Here is a 15,454-nt window from a genome sequence, read left to right as displayed (position 1 = left end):
GTTCATCTTGAAGAAGCAGATTAATCAAAGGCCCAGCAAAACCCAAAACATCTTTCTATAGCGAGAGGTTTTACAGGAGTAAGCAGTTTCAGATCCTCTAGTGACTTCTTCAATGGATCTTCTATCTGGGGCCCAAATACCTCTGCCCTTCTAAAGGGGGGATGGCTTAGGAATATGGCTTCTTTCTCCTATACAATGTAAGAAGAATTCCTCCTCTTCATGTTGGGAAAAGGGAGTCAGGAAGTGACATATTGTGCTAAATGTGAGAAAGCACCTTCTTAAGTTCTGGCCCCTGAACATATCTTGCTCATACCTTGCCCTCAGATGGGTCCGAAAATAACCCTATCCCCAGAAGAAATCCTAGGGACTTTAGCTAAGGGCTGAGCTTAGATTTATTTATGATCAATAGTAGTTAATGTCTGCAGCAGAAATAGAGAAAGAACTAATCCTATGTGCTTCGTGCCCCAAAGAGATCTTGGTATTTGTTGCATGCTGGCATGCCTCTCCTCCATGATTACAGAAGGTCCAGTGTGGATGGAAAGATGCTTATGAAATCCACACTTCCCACTTTCTCTCGCTGCCCAGAAATGTAGGCATGATTTTAGAATACTCTTGCAAGTCTGCCACCATGTTGGATTGGACTGGTTGGCTTGAGATTAAAAAGGATAAGGCTTCAATCTGGAGTGCAGTACCAAATAAGTAATGATTGGAGAGTATAAACTAAATAACAAAAAAACTAAGGTTACCGAGTGACTCACATAATATGTGGATAAGCAATTGCTAACTTCTAAATGCCAAGCAGAGACGGTATCATGCTTAGTTAATTGATCAAACTGTGGGCAATTTTATATTTTGAAAGTGGCATTGATAGAGCAGGCATGCACTTTGCAAGAAACATATTAAACAATTAAGCGTTAAAACACTTTAATAAAAATAAATGAAAACAGCTGTTTTCAGTGTCTGGAAGACAGAGAAACAAATAGGAGTTTCTTGACTCTGCCCCTCCTATTTGTCTCACAGGATGAATACTGCCTGTAGTAGCTGTTTAAAGAGGGGGTGAGTTGGGAGGTTTTTAAGCTGGGAGAATGCTGTGTAGGTTATGGACAATGCTCTACATGTAAAAACTGGGACATGGAAGGTGGACAAGATAAGTCATTTCCCTTTTTCTTTCTTTGCCTGTTTGCTTTTATGGTGTTTTTATATAAGTGGTGTAAGAAATTGGTTTACTGGGTTAGGAAGGTGAAACACTACTCAAGCAGCAACCACAATCCTGTCGGGGTAAAGTCACAAGCAAATGTCAAATTTAAATGTGCTTAACCCCTCTTGTAGCTTGGCAGCACAGCAGTCCTTCTTCTGAGTCTTCCACAATTCCAGATGTGTACTGAAGAGTTGGGGGTCTAATGTTGAATATTTATACCTGGTACCAACTTTGGAATTGGGGAAGTTTCTAGAGACTACCACCACCCTGAGGTGTCAAGCATCTCTTTCCTCCCGCCCTTGCCCAGTTTGTCTGGAAACACAAAAGAGTAGTGACAGACCCTCTGTGAGTGTATTCAGGGAGGGTCTTTGTGATATGCTAGAGTGGTAGGTGACAGCTCCTCCTCCTCATTAAGTCAGAGTGGCGACCCTGCCAATGCCTACCATCCCTTTTTCTCATTATCTGGGAGCAATAAACAAAGTCCGACTACTAGCAGCTATACCTAGTATTGTGACCAAGGGATAAGGCTGCAGGCACCAAATTGCCAGGACAAGATAATGCCAACTTTCTAAAAGTGGCATTTTCAGAATTGTAACTAAAACAATAATTTTACCATTAAAGAGGTCTTTTAATTACAATTGTTTAGACACCAAACTGGATCTGTCAACCTGCTCTAATTGAAAGTTATCTCTTATTAAATGTAAGAAGGAAAACAATGCTATCCTATAGTGGAGAAGTGTGGCACAATGATTAGAGAAGCAGTCCCTGATGCAAAGATCTGGCCCAGGACCAGGGTTCAATTCCTTCTTTGGCAGGTCTTGGGCTCCATTCCCTTGGACCAGATTATTCTCACGTCAGTGCCTAATCTAATTAATGGGTCCCTCTCTGGGCAATATCTTGCTTAATCTTCACAATAGCCCTCACAGTGCTTGGATGCCTGGCTTCACCCTGGGGCTGTCCAGGAGTAGGCACCTCACAGGGAAAATCCAGGAGGTGTTCCACAGCAGTATGCGTACAGTGCCTTGAGACCCTAACAGGTGAGTAGTGTGCTATACAAGTGCAAAGTTTATAGGAGTGGTAGGCCTTACAGTAGTGAAAAATGAATTAAGGAGTGTTTCACTATCAAGTCAAACTTAAAAGTAAATGTCCAACTTTGTAACTACCCTGCTCTCTGTGCTATTTGGGCAATACCCCAGAGGTGACATGTGTATTAAATAGGAAGGTTTGGGCCTGGCAAAACAATTTTTGTGAAGTCTAAACATTATTTTGAACTGCACACATAGACTGCAATGGCAGCATGGTGACATGTTTGAAAAGACTACTTAAGGGGGTGGCACAACACGTGCTGCATCCCCACTAGTAGCATTTAGTTTACAGGCCCTGGACACATGCAGTACCACTTTACTAGGGAAGTACAAATACATTAAATATGCCAATTGGGTGTATGTCAATGTTACCATGTTTAAAGGAGAAGCCACGAGCACTTTAGCACTGGTTAGCATAGCACTGAGTCAAAAGACCAACAAAAGAAGCGATCAGTAAAAATTGGAGAGGTGAAGGAAACGTTTTGGGAAAAACCATCCTAAGGCTTAAAGATGTAACAACTGTTGACGTTTGAGTACTGTTGCTTAAGTCATTTTGAATTTGGATTGGTATCCAAAGGAGTTCTGACAGATGTCACACTTTGCATAACTGTCAGGTATTGAACATAGGAATTATTTATCTTTCTTGTTTCTGTAATTTTTGAGAAATTGTTTCTGATAGGTCTCTGTGTTTCATCGGATACCCTTCATGGACTAATGAAGTAGAGGGTGTGGAACACATCTATGGTTAAAGGTCATGTGTGATATAGCCATCTATTGATCTGTGAGTGTCAAATTAATTGCATTCTGCCTATTGGATCTATGGAAAAGTGTTGATTACCTATTCGTTGAAATGTATTTTTGGGCAGTTGTTTCACCTTACACTAAAGATAGATATGATTAAGTAAGGGTGATAAAGGCTAGTCCTCGCCATCATTAAATAATACTGGTCACTTCAATTCAGGTATGAATAATCTATAGGGTTGGGCTCTTATATCAAGATCTGGGTGGGCCTACAAATGTTGTTGGACAGATTTGTTGTGTTTATGGACGATCTGGGAATGTTCTCCAATAAAACAAAATTGTTCTCTATGGTTTGCAGTTTGTCCGCTAAGTAAGCCTAGTTCCCTTTATGTCAGGGCACCAAATTATAGTGTATCTCTATTTTTACGTACTTGGGGATTCCATTTAACAATAATAGCACTTGGAAGCATCTACTGAGAGTGAGATTAATACAGCTAGAGCAGACTATTGTGTCACTGTTTAAGTTTGCTACCAAACTGGGGTCATCACCTTAGAAAGTAATAACTAAAATCTAGAAGGGCAGATATATCTCAGTTGACTCCTACAATGCAGGCATTTGGGGGCTTTGTAATTCTGCAGATCAGTGAAAATAATTTTTTGCGTACACTGCTTGTACTACCAAGGAGTGTACTGGCCTAAATATGCCATGAAGAACTAGGCCTGCAACATCTTGGAGATTCCATTAAGACCGCACAGACCTTGTTATGGCTCTGTGTCTGGACCAGACAGGGAGCCTCACTTAGCCAAATGTTGGTAGCTGATTGCTTGAACTTAGACGAAGCTTGAATCAAATGGCTGCCCTGTTTAAATGCCCAATTGTACTAAATTGGAAGGCTGAATCTTTTTAATAACCCACAGAACCTTAACATATCTGCTAGAGCTTCAATTAAAGCTGAATTATTGGATTTTCTAGTAAGGGAAAGAGCAGTAGCCCGCTCGCTAATAAGATGGTGGAGGCTTACATTCCACTAATTACGACTAAGTGTATGGAACCATACTTGAATAATGTAACGGGATACCAAAGGTACTATATGGTAAGATTCCAACTCAATATGGCCCACTTACTGACATCCTATCCTTCTGAGGCCTACTATGATAGAGACCAATGCCCTTGTAACTCAGGATCACTCCAATTGCATCTGCATTTTTCCATCTTCTATTATTCATATCGGTCCCAGAGAAATGATACTGCTTACTTAGAAATCTTAATAACAGAGCGTGTAAAGGGGCTCTACATTATCTTCAAATTTAGAATCTGATGTGGTGTGCATCCATTTATAGATTTATTGCAGCAGCAGCAGTAACGTTGAGCCAATTGGTGGTCAAGTAACTGTAGTTAGATACTAATGTTAGCGGTACAAAACAATCAAGTTCGGTTTTCTAACCACCTGTTGTACTTTTTCTTTTCTCTTTATGCGCTGCTAGTGACAACTGCTCTCTGCATTTTTATATGGTTTTACTGCACATGGATCACTGCTGATTTGCTTGCAATGGGAGAACTTACGTGGTGCTTCCATAGTATACACAATATGAGCTATATTATGAAATGAAATTGTTTATGCGCCTTGTTTCAGTTGTTGTTGCAAATATTGCCCATGTTTTACTGATGAGTTGCCTCTCTCATGATTATGGGATTTGCTAGCCGCAGTTGCCCTTCGCACATTTGCACATGGTGTAATGGCTAGTGTTAGCACATCTGACCTTAATAAGTAAACTTACAAGGGGACGCGAATAGGTCGATGAACCTTTAGACTCGCAATTAAGATGTTCTTACCATAGCTCCAGTACGTAATCAATAACCAATACACAATATCAATAATCAACAACAATCAATAACAGTAATTATTAATGGAGTCAGTGATTGTCACGCACCATGACCTTTCATTCATTAATAACCACACCTTTTAGTAAAAGTTAGAATATTTATTTCCATATATTAACAATGCTAAGGTCAGGTAGATTAATCTCAAAATCAAATAAAACACATACAGAAACAATACTGGCTGTCCAAAGTGGCGGAAGAAACGTAATCTAATCAAAGCTTGAACTACAACACATTCTAAGGTTATGGTACAAATTAATAACAAAGTCAACTGCTTCAAAGTGATTACATACATTTGAGTTCAGCAGATAAATTAACCAAGCATTATTCCCTATTAGCACAATTTCATTGGTGAGGATCCTGAACTAACACCAGATTAGCATCAGCATGTTGGGCTTCATGCAAAACAATTTAGCAAAACAAATTTGAAAAAAACATCTAACTATGGCTCTATCAAAACAATGCAGTTGGTACCTAGAAAGGAAAAGCAAATATGCATAATAATCAACAGGCTAATTTATAATACCTATCTTTAGTGTGGATCAGCAAGCAGAGTCAGTCTTCGTCCTCAGGACATCAGTCGATCAGCAAGGCAATCAGGATTCAGCATCAAAGTTCAGAAAATACAAAGGTGGTCATTACAACCCTGGCGGTCGGTGTTAATGCAGCGGTAAGACCGCCAACAGGCCTGCGGTAAATAAATTGCAATTACGACGTGGCAGAAACCGCCCACAAAGACAGCCACTTTAACACTCCGACCGCCACGGCGGTACAAACAAACAGCGCGGCGGTCATCGCCAACAGACAGGCGGGAGACAATGTACCGCCCACACTATTATGACAGGCCAATCCGCCACCTTTTCCGGGGCGGATTCACAGCGGAAACAGGAATCTCGAAGGAAAAATGCTCACCTCTACACACCCCACGAGGAACGAGGACGCATGGATCCGGAACTCCAAATTCTACCTGCAATAGTCTTCCTGCTCCTCTACTAGGAGATCGAACGCCGGCGGCGAAGACCACGGTGAGTACTGCACCTATGACACAGGGGAGGGGGAGGGAAAAACAGGGACATACACACGCAACACCCACACCCTCACCCACTACAACACACACACTAATGCATATCAATACATCACAGTTACACCCCCCAAGCCCCCTGGAAGAATGCAAAGACAATCGAAAATGAGTGTAACCATTGTAATATATTAAAAGCAAGTAGGCAGAAATATATATATACACCATGTACAAAATATATACCAAGCATAATAGTCCAGGTAGTGCTCTAAGAAAGTCCGTGGAACACTGGGACCACACGGTATGGGCGAGGCCCACACAAGATCCCCGACCATGATGGAGAGAACACTGCAGGGGCATCAGAGATCAACTAAACAGGCGCCTCAGGGGGAGGGAAAGGGGGGGCACCTCAGCCGCTTGAGTGCATGACACCAAATCCACGACGGGGCCACAGGCGCACTGTTCCATCCTGGGGAGAAACACAACCGGGAGTACGGGGTTCTTAAAATGTAACAAGGGATAGATCAATGGTGCATCAATTGTGACACCAGATCCCTCGTGGACCTCAATTGGGGTCGGGGGTCGGGGTATCGGTTGGCTATGGTGCTGCAGAAACAGAGAAGGGGAGAAAAAACAGGGGAATTTCCTTTACGGACTAGGTGGTCTCACACACTATATAGTGTCATGCTTCATCATATGACTACCTAGCCCCACCCAGGTAGGACAGTGCCACCTGGGCGAACTCAACCTCACTGTTAAAAGAACAGGAGGGAGTGCGTAAATTAATTCTGGTTCTGGAAATAGAAGGATCCAGCTATACTAGGGAATAAAAACACCTAAACAGATACCTGTATGAGTATTTAATAGAAGGTTCTGTCTGGTGTGGTTAAAAAAGAGAGATTGGGACACCTCTGTGATAACAAGGACTCACAGGGTCACCTATCTATGAGGAAAGAGCCGACATGTTTCTGCCCTCAGTAGTGAGCTCTGGAAAGTCTTGGGGCATTCATCAGGGCGAAGAATCCCTGCTACTCATGCTTTGTGTATGAATAAGTGCGGTGAAAGTATATTATACGGGCCTACGTTGCCAGGAAACTACCTGGGCGGGGGCCCTATCCCTAGAGGCTACATGCATCAAAGGTGGGCGCTCGCTGTGCGCCTAAACTGTCCTCTCTGTGGACCGCTTGAATCCATCCTGGGGAGTGCAAAGCCACAGTCTCTCAAGTCTCTACAGTGGGTGGTTTGCCCACTGTTCAATCCTGGGGAGTGCAAAGCCACAGTCTCTCAAGTCTCTACAGTCGGTGGTTTGCCCACTGTTCAATCCTGGAGAGTGCAAAGCCACAGTCTCACAAGTGTCTACAGTGGGTGGTTTGCCCACTGTTCAATCTTGGGGAGTGCAAAGCCACAGTCTCTCAAGTCTCTAGAGAGGGTGGATTGCCCACTGTCATATCCTGGGGAGTGCAAAGCCACAGTCTCTCAAGTCTCTACAGTGGGTGGTTTGCCCAATGTTCAATCCTGGGGAGTGCAAAGCCACAGTCTCTCAAGTCTCTACAGTGGGTGGTTTGCCCACTGCCATATCCTGGGGAGTGCAAAGCCACAGTCTCACAAGTCTCTACAGTGGGTGGTTTGCCCACTGTTTAATCCTGGGGAGTGCAAAGCCACAGTCTCTCAAGTCTCAACAGTGGGTGGTTTGCCCACTGTTCAATCCTGGGGAGTGCAAAGCCACAGTTTCTCAAGTCTCTACAGTGGGTGGTTTGCCCACTGTTAAATCCTGGGGAGTGCAAAGCCACAGTCTCTCAAGTCTCTACAGTGGATGGTTTGCCCACTGCCATATCCTGGGGAGTGCAAAGGCACAGTCTCTCAAGTGGATAACAGTCTCCACTGGTTCTGGAGGGGGCATGGTGCCCAGAGTGCTTCATCCTGCTAAGGACAGAGGTGGTGGATGACAGTCTCCACTGGTTCTGGAGGGGGCATGGTGCCCAGAGTGCTTCATCCTGCTAAGGACAGAGGTAGTGGATGACAGTCTCCACTGGTTCTGGAGGGGGCATGGTGGCCAGAGTGCTTCATCCTGCTAAGGAAGGACAGAGGTGGTGGATGACAGTCTCCACTGGTTCTGGAGGGGGCATGGTGCCCAGAGTGCTTCATCCTGCTAAGGACAGAGGTAGTGGATGGATCTGTCCTCTGGTTCTGGAGGGGGCATGGTGCCCAGAGTGCTTCATCCTGCTATGGACAGAGGTAGTGGATGACAGTCTCCACTGGTTCTGGAGGGGGCATGGTGCCCAGAGGGCTTCATCCTGCTAAGGACAGAGGTAGTGGATGACAGTCTCCACTGGTTCTGGAGGGGGCATGGTGCCCAGAGTGCTTCATCCTGCTAAGGACAGAGGTAGTAGATGGATCTCTCCACTGGTTCTGGAGAGGGGCATGGTGCCCAGAGTGCATCATTCACCCTGTGTCGGACTCAGTTGCGTCAGTGCCCATGCCACTCATGGGCCAGCGGTGCTGGAGCCAGCGGTGCCCTGTTCAGCGGTATTTGAGATAGCGGTGCCCTGTTCAGCGGTGCTTGAGACGGCGGTGCCCTGTTCAGCGGTGCTTGAGATGGCGGTGCCCTCTGCAGCGGTGCTTGAGATGGTGGTGCCCTGTTCAGCGGTGCTTGAGATGGTGGTGCCCTGTGCAGCGGTGCTTGAGATGGCGGTGCCCTGCTCAGCGGTGCTTGAGGCGGCGGTCTCCATTGCAGGGACTCAGCTGCTGGTGGTCCTTCATGGCCCAGCGGGGCTTTTGCTGGCGGTCCTTCTTGGCCCAGCGGGGCTTGTGCTGGCGGTGGCCTCCTGGGGAGGTGGGCTGGTGCTGGCGGGCCCCTCCTGGGCAGGTGTGCTTGTGCTGGCGGGCCCCTCCTGGCAGCTGGGCTTGTGCTGGAGGAGGCCTCCGATGCGCGCAAAGTCAGCAGAATGAGAGTGTACTCACCCCCTTGTGGCTGCTGTGATACCCTCAAGCGCCCATCCAACTCCGGTAGGCCACCGCCAGGATTCTGAACATCAGGGGGGTCATGGTGCGACAGGCACCCCTCCCACGTTGGGAGGCCATCCCCAGCTGAGCCTCCACCGTCTTCTTGCTCCAGCGGCGAATGTCCTCCCATCTTTTCCGGCAGTGGGTGCTCCGTCTGTGGTAGACCCCCAGGGTGCAGACCTCCTTGGCGATGGCACGCCAAATATGTTTTTTCTGGTGGGCGCTGACCTACATGAAATGTACAGGGGAAAAAGAGAAGTTATTACCAACTGCACCATCAAACTGATTGGCCCCCATCCCTACCCTTGCCATATGGCACATGCATTCACCGTCTTTCATGCACGCAGCACTCTCTCCCCTTCCTTCTTACATCCAGCCCTCTTCACACAGGCATAGCCCATACAACATGCACCCTGTGTACTTACCTGTTTGTCTGGAGGACCGTAGAGTAGCGTGTACTGGGGAGGACCCCATCCACGAGTTTCTACAACTCCTCCGATGTGAAGGCAGTGGCCCTTTCCCCAGACAATCGAGCCATTGTCTCTTCCAGACCGAGGACACAGCAGCACTTGCAGTGTAGGTCCTTTCCTGTCGAAGATCAGGTATCAAGTGATTGAACAGATAGAAAATGGCGGTCACGTCCGCGGCAGTGCGTACCGTGACCGCCGGCGTACATCGTCATTGGCTCCTGGGACCCATAGGGTCCAATGTTAACCAATGCAGCATTGAGCTGCGGTCTTCGACCGCCTACCGCAATGGTGTACAACGCCAGCGCAGTTACCTCACATCCCATTGTCCCACTTTACAGTTCAGGCAGCCGCCATTTCAGGGGCCCACATGGCTTCATTTTCAACTGCATCACACATACCTAGGCCTAGACTCAACACACATACAGGCCACCTTTTGTGTATGAATGGTGTTCTGTGTAAACTGTGGGTACGTACCTCTGAGTTGTTTGACTCTGTGCTCGCTGTGGTCCTTCATAGGCACCGTCCGCTGGGACATGTGAGGAGATGGTGGCATCCTCCGGTGTACCGACCATTGGTGGACCTGTCGACAATGGAGGAGCGACATGTGATAATCACATACAGGCTTGACCGTGCCACAATCCAGGAACTGTGTACCCAGTTGGAGCCAGACCTGATGTCAGCAATCCGCCATCCCACAGGAATCCCCCCTCAAGTGCAGGTGCTGTCAGTGCTCCATTTCCTTGCAAGTGGGTCTTTTCTAACAACAGTGGCCATGGCATCAGGGATGTCCTAGCCTATGTTTTCCAATGTATTGTCCAGAGTGTTGTCTGCCCTTCTGAAACACATGCAGAGCTACATTGTTTTTCCTCAGGTGGAGGATTTGCCTACAGTGAAAGGTGATTTCTATGCCCTGGGACACATCCTCAACATCATAGGTGCCATTGATGGGACCCATGTGGCTTTGGTCCCCCCCCCCCCATAGGAGTGAACAGGTATACAGAAACCGGAAGAGTTATCATTCGATGAATGTACAGATCGTATGTTTGGCAGACCAGTACATCTCCCATGTGAATGCCATGTTCCCTGGCTCAGTGCATGTCGCCTACTTCCTGCGGAATAGCAGCATCCCTTATGTGATGGGTCAACTCCAGAGGCACTGTGTGTGGCTATTAGGTGAGCACCTGGAAGCAAGACAGTGGGAATGGTTGTCTGGGTCTGGGGATATCCCTCCAGGTTAGTGTGTGTCTAACAGTTGTCCCTCGCCATTTGCAGGTGACTCTGGTTACCCCAACCTATCATGGCTACTGACCCCAGTGAGGAATCCCAGGACAAGGGCAGAGGAACGCTACAATGAGGCCCATGGGTGAACTAAGAGGGTGATCGAGCGGACCTTCGGCCTCCTGAAGGCCAGGTTCAGGTGCCTCTCTATGACAGGTGGATCCCTATTCTACTTACCAAAGAAGGTGTGCCAGATCATCGTGGCCTGCTGTATGCTTCACAACTTGGCTTTGTGACGACAGGTGCCTTTTCTGCAGGAGGCTGGTCCAGATGGCAGTGTTGTGGCAGCTGTGGAGCCTGTGGACAGTGAAGACGAGGAGGCAGAGGAAGAAGACATGGACAACAGAGACTCAGTGATCCAGCAATATTTCCAGTGACACACAGGTGAGAACACAGACCTGCCTAATACATGTACTTAAACACTACTGCCTCTCTACTGTCTGTCGTTTTCACCCAGTGTATGGTCACTGAGTTGTCACTTTCCCTTACGATTTCACAGATGTGGGTCCCACTGTGTGACATCTGCCTTGATTCCTCATGGACTAGAGCTGTGTGACATAGGTATGTTGACATTACCAATGAAAAAGCTTTTTGCCACAGTTATTGCTAATACAATATTCTGAAATCACAGAGAGACTCCAGATTGTTTTGTGCTTTAAGGGTGTTTATTTAAGTGCTCAATATTGGAGGGGGTTGTAAAATGATGAGGGGTGATGGCGGAGGAATGTCCATGGCAGAGTCCAGTCTATTATTCTCACAGCTGCATTGCCCATATGGGCATAGGAAGTGGAGCTGGGGCAGTTTAAGGATGGACGGGGTGACAAAGTGGGACAGTAAGATGACAATCAGGGTGGTCTCATTTGTTGGCGGGGGTCTTGGCATCGTTCTCTGTCTTTGTCCTGGATCTCAGGGACCGTTTGCGAGGTGGTTCTCCCTCTGCAGGGGTGGAGTGCTGGTGTGGTTGTCCTGTGGCGGTGCCTCCTGTCAACTAGCGCCGACGGAGGTGGTGGGCAGTTCATTGTCCAGGCTAGTGGCAGAGGCCCCTTGTAGTGCCACAGTGTCCCTCCTGGTGCTGAGTACTTCCTTCAGCACCCCTACGATGGTGCCCAGGGTGAAGCTGATGGTTCTGAGTTCCTCCCTGAAGCCCATATACTGTTCCTCCTGCAGGTGCTGGGTCTCCTGAAACTTGGCCAGTACCGTTGCCATCGTCTCCTGTGAGTGGTGGTAGGCTCCCATGATGGAGGAGAGGGCCTCGTGTAGAGTGGGTTCCCTTGGCCTGTCCGCCCCCTGTCGCACAGCAGCCCTCCCAGTTCCCATGTGTTCCTGGGCCTCCGTCCCCTGGACCGTGTGCCCACTGCCACTGCCCCCAGGTCCCTGTTGTTGTTGGGGTGGTGGATTAGCCTGGGTTCCCCGTAGTGGTGGACACACAGCTGATTGACGTGTCCTGGGGATGGAGGTATTGGCCCGCTGAGTGGGTGCTGTGCTGGTGTTTCCAGAGGGGGGAAGGTCTGTGGTGGCCTGTGACTGGGTGAGGGGAACCAACTGTCCCGAGGTCCCCAATGGGCCGGGCTGGACACCTAGATCCAGTTGGACAGAGCTGCTGTCATCACTGTGGGCCTCTTCTGTTGGTGGTGTGGACATGTGTGGACCCTCCTGTCCGGTGACGTTGGGTAGGGGTTCTTCAGGGGTATAAAAGGATGGTTATTACATCTGTGTGTGTCATGGTGTGCATTGGGTGGGTGACCATGTAACCCAGTGCTTGCATTCCTGTGTGGGACCTTGTGTGATGATGGTTTAGGGGGTTGTATGGGTATGTGCAGTGGGCATGCTTTAGTGATGGGTGTCCATGCTTTGTTGTTGCATGATGGGCTTGGTGTTGGGATGGGTGGTTTGTGATGTTGGGACATATGTGAGGAGTTGGAGTGCTGGGGGTGAGGGTGAGGGTGGGGGTATGTGATGGCATGCAGGTAGGGTGGGGGATGTAATAGTTAAGATTTGTCTTACCAGAGTCCATTCCTCCACCTACTCATGCGAGGCCCTCAGCATGCAGAATCGCCAAGACCTGCTCCTCCCATGTTGTTAGTAGTGGGTGAGGAGGTGGGGGTCTGCCGCAAGGCCGCTGAACCACCAGGTGGTGTCTTGAGACCACGGAATGCACCTTCCCCCATAGGTCGTTCCACCTCTTCCTGATGTCCTCCCGATTTCTTGGGTGCTGTCCCACTGCGTTGACCCTGTCCACTATTCTTCGCCATAGCTCCATCTTCCTTGCAATTGAGGTGTGCTGCACCTGTGATCCGAATAGCTGTGGCTCTACCCGGACGATTTCCTCCACCATGACCCTGAGCTCCTCCTCCAAGAATCTGGGGTGTCTTTGCCGTGCCATGGGGTGGTGTAGGTGATGTGTGAGTGGAGTGTGTGGTGATAAGTGTGCTGATATGTAGTGGGGTGTTGTGTGAGGTGCGTGGAAGTTCTGTGGGTGATGGTGTTGTGCGCCTGTGGATGCTGTTATTCTTGTTGGTGCTGTCTCTCTTTGGCCTTCTTTTGGAATTTTTGGTCGTAGGGGTTTGTGGGTGATGTGGGTGTGTGTTTTATATTGTAATGGGTGTGTAGGAGTGGTGTGTGTATTTGTATCAGGTGTGTGTATTTCGAATTGTCCAATGTGGCTGTGTTTTGTAAAAGTGTGTGTATTTTGAGCGCAGCAGTGTGTACCGCCAATGGAATACCGCACTTGAAAGACCGCCGCATGGATTTGTGTGTCGTGATAGTGTGGGCATATTTCTTTTGGCGTGACGGTGAAGGTTTTGTTTTTGCCAGTTTATCACTGACCTTTGGTGTGTTGGACTTGTGTGGGTGTCTGAATTTTGGCGGATTCCGAAACGTGGGTCACAATAGCTGTGGCGGAATTCCGCGGCCGCGGCAGTGTGTTGGCGTTCTTCTGCACGGCGGTAAGCGGCTTTTACCGCCAATGTTGTAATGGGCAAGAATGAGCCTGTCTTCTCTCTGTGAAGTGTCGTTAAATCAAAACTACTAAAACTATATCCCAAATCCCTATTGGTCAAGTAATCGCATGTTCACACTTTCTCCAATAAAACTAAAACGCCAAATCTATGAATTCTGCCATTACACCGTTCACATGTCGTTGGTTGGTTGTCCTGCAATGTCCTCATCATCCGGCTTGTCATGTAACAATATTGTTGCATCTTCTACTCCAATCAGTATCTCCATTGTTCTCCTCCTGAGAAAGTCAGTCTCACACAAATTACACACAAAATGTTACATTAGCAGGAACAACATCTTATAGCGTATGGTTCTCATGAGAACCTTCAGTTATGAGCACATTTAAACAATGCAAAATGGAAAATCACAGTTTAACTCTCTAGGACAGCCATTTATTAAATGTTAAGAAATACAGCTTTGACATGAGGCCTAGCAAGTAGGCCAAGACCTTCGATAAGGCGTACAATTAATAAAGCTAGGACATAATGCATTACCTTTAATATGTCATATTACTACATTAGTCAAACATATATTCAACATTTCACAATATTAAACTACTAATAAGTACACTTTGTGAACATTGGCAGCCAATCTTTGTAATCACATTTTCAAATGTGTGCATTATTTTTCTACATTATTATATTTTTTACACAAATCCCTTATTCAGAATACTTAAACACTCACTAATGATTATTATTAATACATCTGTGGTAGCACTAGTTGTCTTTTCACACTGCACTGCCAACTATGATGATATTGTGAGGATATTTTAATACATGGTGATTTTATACTGTGATTCCATATAGTGATTTTAATGATCTTGCTCATAATGTACTGTGTGTATTCTTTAATGGTTTTTCACCGAATAAAGATCTTATTGACTTGACTGGACTTGAATCTATTGGGTTGTAGTCTCCTTTCTCGTTGTTGCCGTTTGTATGGCTAGTACTGTTTTGTTCCACTAAACTAGTAATTCATATTTTTTCACAATCTAGAAATCACAATTGTAAATAGGACTGACAAAGTGCATTTTCTGTTAATTGTAGAGGAGAAGGGCTGTTGCAAATATTAACATTTGTTAGGTCACTAGTACAAATGTTGGAAAAAGAAAAGCATTTTGGAGAAAGAATAATTAAGAATTTGTAAGTGGCATTGGTATTGATAATATGAGCAACTTGCAAAAATTGTAATCCTAAACCTTTTTGTAAACTATTTTTTTACTTACTTGTCACATTATGTTTTTATTTATATTTTATTACTGATGCCTGATTACTGATAAGCAAAGATATAACTATTAAATATTAGCTTTATACTTAGAACGATGTGAATTAATAGATGGATACATCTGTTAAAATCTGTTGAAGAGACTAAACGTCGACCAATACAATGCAGTTTTCCATTACATAATGTTTCATATAGAACCCAAGATTGTGTGGTAAAAATTATAACTGGTTCAATCTGTGGGACAGCAGGCATGTTATGACTAATGTACAGTTTTTAATGCAACGTTTTTCTAGTTTGTTATGTATTTTTTCCACAGTGTCTGCAATATATTGATTAGAGTTTAATAAAAAATGCATTGTTGAGGATTTCTTTTAAGTCGCACAAGGGCGAGGAAAGGACATGAATACACCATATTTCATAAATTCATTGGATTTCTGTCTTTCACATTAGCGTAGGGCAGCACAGCAAGAAGACTTGTGGGGCTTCCCAAGCCAATAGCCCACAAATATGGACCAAACTCTGTGGATCCACAGATTTCTGAAAAACAATCTCTGCCTA

This window comes from Pleurodeles waltl, chromosome 11, assembly GCF_031143425.1.
Source record: "Pleurodeles waltl isolate 20211129_DDA chromosome 11, aPleWal1.hap1.20221129, whole genome shotgun sequence".
Taxonomy (NCBI): Eukaryota; Metazoa; Chordata; class Amphibia; order Caudata; family Salamandridae; genus Pleurodeles; species Pleurodeles waltl.
Note: the sequence above shows the minus strand (reverse complement) of the source record.